The sequence below is a fragment of the Grampus griseus genome (genome assembly GCF_964374135.1).
Source record: "Grampus griseus genome assembly, chromosome: 8".
Classification (NCBI taxonomy): Eukaryota; Metazoa; Chordata; class Mammalia; order Artiodactyla; family Delphinidae; genus Grampus; species Grampus griseus.
In genome coordinates, this window is record NC_139002.1 from 62,683,867 (window position 1) to 62,689,455 (window position 5,589).

Consider the following 5,589-nt stretch of genomic DNA (forward strand, 5'->3'; position numbering starts at 1 on the left):
AATTTCGCTCTTGAAACTTTTTATCATCTTGCCTTCCATAATCATGGATTCCTTTGCTACCCGCTACATGCCCAAGGGCAGATTCTTTGTGCTGTTTTCCAAGTCCTTTTAAACTATACCGGTCCTAGGAGTTGAATTGTTGGCCCTCTTCTCTCTTCCTTGTGTACTATCTCTTAGAGATCCCACCATTGCCAGGGTTTCAACAAATCACTACTGTGAGATGAAACTTCGGTATTGGCTTATATCTCCCACCAGGATTATTACTAGTGCCTCCTAATTGGTCTCCCAGCCTCCAGTCATACTGAAGACTTTCATATACACCCCATTCTCATTCATCCTTCTCACTGTCTCAAGAGTTCTTTCTAAATACATATGTGATGGCCTGTCATAATCATGCTTTAAATCTTTACAATTCATCCTCATCTTCACAATGAAACTGTGTTCTTAGCATGTCATACAAGCCCGTGTATAGTCCAGCTCAAGCTTATCTTTCCAATCTCGTTCTTTCCATACCCCAACCCTGCAGTTGAATGCATAGTCAACAACTGTCACACTGATCTATCTTCTTTCCCCATATACCAAGCATTTCTAGTTTCTCTAAGCATAGTCTTTTTTTTTATCCTCCTCAACAATTTAGAGTCTGAAAAACCTGGATTCAAATCTTGTGTCTGGTATTTAACAGCTATGCAAGTTCATAAAAATAACTCTAGGGCTTCCCCGGTGGCGCAGTGGTTGAGAGTCCGCCTGCCAATGCAGGGGACGTGGGTTCGTGCCCCGGTCCGGGAGGTTCCCACGTGCCCTGGAGCGGCTGGGCCCGTGAGCCATGGCCGCTGAGCCTGCGCATCCGGAGCCTGTGCTCCGCAGCGGGAGAGGCCACAACAGTGAGAGGCCCGCGTACCGCAAAATAAAAATATATATATATATATATAAAAAACTCTAAATATCTATCCTTATATTTCATAATCTGTACATGGGATATAATATAATTATATAGCACATTCATAACCAAAATTAATACATAATAATATATAATAAAATTAAAATTACGTGAGCCAACCACTTCCACTCATGGAGCTGTATGATCTTTCTGTAGTATCTTTCAATTGAAAGGGGGGGATTGGTTATGTAGAATTCTCAAGGATGTTTGCTGTAATTGTAACATGAGAAATCTACTTAAATTCTGTCTCCTCCCAGGAAGCAGGGTGAATTAAGTAACTAACATTTATTGACAGAAAAATATGTTACATATTTTTAAATAAAGTATTAATTATTCCTCATGGGTTTCATCACAATTTTTAAAATAGGTACTTGTTTCAAAAAAGCAAGTAACTTGTTTAATTGTCACAGCAATTTAAGTGTCAGAGCAAGAATATTAATCTAGGTATGAATCCCAAATACCATGTACTTTAAGATTGGGATTGACATATGTACACTAATATGTATAAAATGGATAACTAATAAGAACCTGCTGTATAAAAAAATAAATTCAGAAAATTCAAAAAAATAAAATAAAAATATTGCATATTCCTTCTTCTAAAATACAGAGGTAGAAGCTCAAAAGAAGTTGTATGAAATAAGTAAATAAAATAATGTTTTACACAGAGATTAAAAGAGCTCTTAGGAGAGTGAAAATTAGCAAAGAAAACAAAACACAACAAAAAACAATGTTGAGATCAACTTCAGTGGAAATTATCTGATCTATTGTGTGATGAGCTATTTCTTTGGGAGAACTAAAAGTACTTATAAAATTACTTTTATTTTCTGAATGAAGAAGATACCTGGCACAGAGTAAGTGTTCAATAAATGGTAGAAATTATTATTAACCTGTTGTATCTTTACACAATTTTTTGTCTAAAATTCCTCCCTCTCACCACCTCCTCCCCGTGCTAAGTTAATTTATACTTATCTTTCAAGATTCAGCTCTAATTTTATTCTTTGGAATACAATTCTAAATGTTTTTCTGCTAGAAACACTTCTAATTCCCCTAGACAAAGCTGAGGTCACTTGCCTTTGTCATACATATCTTGGTCTTATATTACTACTAAAGCATTTAAGATAATGTAATTAATTGTATTTTACATGCATATCTATCAGGTGAGTATAAGGACAACCTCTCATTATGTTCAAATTCCTTTGCCTGGCACTCACTAATACTCAATAACTGTCGAAATGAATGATTAAGTCCCAGATCATTACCTCTAGCAGTGATTTCTCACCCAAATGTGTTTCGTGTTTCCACGTGCCTCCAAGACATTTCTGCTTAGGCAGCAAGGTATCTATCTAGCACAATGCTCTCAAACTAATGTATGAAATAAACTTTTATGAAGGATGCTTCCTTCTCCCTAATAACAGTGACAATAAACACAGCAAAGATATTTTCCACTAATTTTCTCCCCCAAATGATCTTTTGCTTGTAAATGTTTTCCTCAAAAGCCCCCCAAATTTTAACCCCCAAAGCCCACCAGAATTGTTATCCAAAATGTCCACAAAAAGATGTAAACATGACTATCCCTTTACTAGTAAACATACGTTGTTTGTGAGGGTTTATTTCCCGTAACGTAACGTATGAGGACACTTTGAGTACCAACAATCAAAGATGAATGATGCACCCATGAGTTCATAGAAAGAGAAAGAGGTGCACTTGAGCACTCAGGCACCCTACTCAGCATAAAAGTCCAAACCATGCAGAACATGGATTAAGGATCGGAGCTTGTTGAAAGCGTGCTGAGCCGGTTAGCAGAGGGTTACCTACAGATGGTAAGTCAACTCCAACCCGTGTGGTATGCCTACATGATGAAATTCTGAACTCATGGTTACTTTGAATAAAACACAAACTCATTCTCCAGTCACTACATCTAGTCAATGTTTTTCTTATTATTTACCCTTCTTTTTCATTTAATTTTTCATTGATTTATTTTTACATTCCATCAGGGAACATGTATATACTGAGTTCTGAGGGTACGATGGTGAACATACGTGCTGCTGTTTAGTTAGCGCTCATCCAACTAAATGGGTCAGAGAAGTAAACAGATGATTATGAAATTAAAACATCATTCAAGGTACTTTACTCTGCTCTAATGCTACAACTTGATAATCGGTATCATAGGAGTATACAACCAGTCTTCAACTCCTGCAGATTCTTCCTTGGCAACACTTTTTATTCATCCCTGTTAATTCCCATTGCCACTGCCATTGCCGTTGACTTGTTACTTATTCCTCTTTTTGATTCCCCCTTTTGTTGCCATATTCTTTCACTTGATCAGTGAACATTTACACACTGAATCTTGAAGGTACAACAAAAAATGAACAAGGTGCTGCCCTCTAAGAGCTCCTATGCAAAGTGCTTTACTGTGTAATAATTCTACACTTTGATAAGTGCTATCATGGAACTATTCAACCAGTCTCTAAATCCTGCTAATTCTTCCTTGGCAAAATTCTTCCACATCCTTTGTTTCAATTCTCATTTACATTGCCACTGCCATTGGCCTAGCCAGGCCATTGTTCCTGAATTATTACTATATAAGCTTCCTCACTATTCTCATGACTTGCATTCTTTCTTCCCAATCGTCCTTTACACTCACTGCTAAGTACTGATTTACAGAATCCCTCAATTAAGAGAGGATTAAACAAAGAATTCACAAATAAATATATAATTATACAATGCTACCACTGCTATGAAGTAAACTAATAAAATTCTCTGAAGAAGAATAAATGGGACTCCTAATACAAGGAGGTCAGGGAACTCTTTTCTGAGGAAGTAACAACAGAAAATCAGAAAGTGGTATCAGAAAATTGAGTAGGAGTTAACCAGGTGAAAATTAGGAGGAAAAACATTAGAATCAAATGAATTAACCTATGCAAAGATCCTAATGCAGGAAAATTTAGTGAATTAGTGGAAAAAAAGGAAGCCAATCTGACGAACATTAAGTGTAATTGCAGAAACGGTGATGATAGCAGTAATCAAAGTGATGTGGTCATCTTACAGTCAGCTGGAATGCCCCTTCCTCTCCCTGATGGAAACCTTCAAGTCTCAAGTCAAACAGTACTTTGATGAAACCTGCTTTGTATGACATACACCAAGGCTTGGAATGTTTTCTATATTTAATCGCATTTCCTTTTCACAACAAGTATTGGGACGTGGAGTAATTTTAATATCTTTCTCTAGGTCATAAGGCTAAAAATTAATAGGGGAGGAACCAGAATAAAAGTGTTGTTTTGTTTCAAGTGTCTTTTATTTTTATTAAAAATTTAATAAATGTGCATAAAATTAATTAAGTACAAAATAATATACAATCAAAATATCTCCCTCTCAGGGTTGACCTCTGTTCTTCCCCACTTTCCTTGCCCAAATGCAACAACTATTATCAATTCTTTGTGTATCTTTTGAGAAATTTACCGTTTACATATTTTATATGTAGGTTTATAATATTTATTTCTATTAAATAGATGTAATTTGTGTAATGTGTATACAATCTCCTTCACCCTGCTTTTTTTCAAATAAAAATTTATCTTGGAGTTTATCCCACATTAATATATTCACAGTTACATAGTATTGCAATGGAAAACCTACAATTTTTAATCAGTTGCCTATTGATGGAATTAAGACAATTTTTACAATATTTTACTGTTAGAAATTGTACTATAATAAGAAACAGTATAACCTTTCCTGTGTCTAAAATTGTATGACTCTTAAAACCTGAATCACTAGCTCTATCCTGTACTGCTCTCTAGGCTTCTCAAAAGCCAGTAGCCTCAAGTCACTTGATCAACCTTTGGACGAGGGTTTATATCTTCTGCTTGTACAACTTCCTTAACAATGACCAGCCTACTATTAACAAAAAGACAAAAAGATCCTGTAATAAAGGAAGTCTATTTAATTGAGCCCTTTCTTTCAGCAGTTTTCTATTTCTTCCATCCTGGATTTTGTGTATAGCAACTACTTAGTCTTAAGTTCTTAATTGTTTATTTGTCAATGACTGGCTTCCCCCATTTGAATGTAAGCTTTATGAGCACAGGGACTTTGTTTTGTTCATTCCTCTCTCTAAGGGTCTATAACAATGCTTGTCTTGTAGTAATTAGTCAATAGTTGTTTTGAACAATTACTGGCTCTTGGGAAAGTTATTATAACATTATATTCATGATATAGTAATATATATGCTGTAATAGAGTACATTAACATCCTTGTTAATATATCCCACCCCATCATACCAACCCTGTAAAATAAGCATATTATCTTTGTCTAAGCAATATGGAAACGGAAACTCAGAGAGTTTAATAAAATTGCTAGGCATCACAAACCAGAGAGTTCTAGTGCTGGGGTTCACTTAGGTCACTCAGAATCCAAAACGTTTGTGCTTTTCTCTACACAATCCTACATTCCTAGAGTACGGTTTTCCTTTCTTGAACTTCATCCAATTGCATCTGACGTTCTTTAGGGTCCCAAAGGACAGTGAAGTCAAGAAAGGTCAGTACCCTTGAGGAAGGGAAGGAAGAGGAGCTAAGGTGAGCCCAGAAACACCTGGGGGAAAATACAGATGCCAGCCCTTCACCTGGCCCTGAGGACAAAAGAGGCACAGCTGGGAATAGATC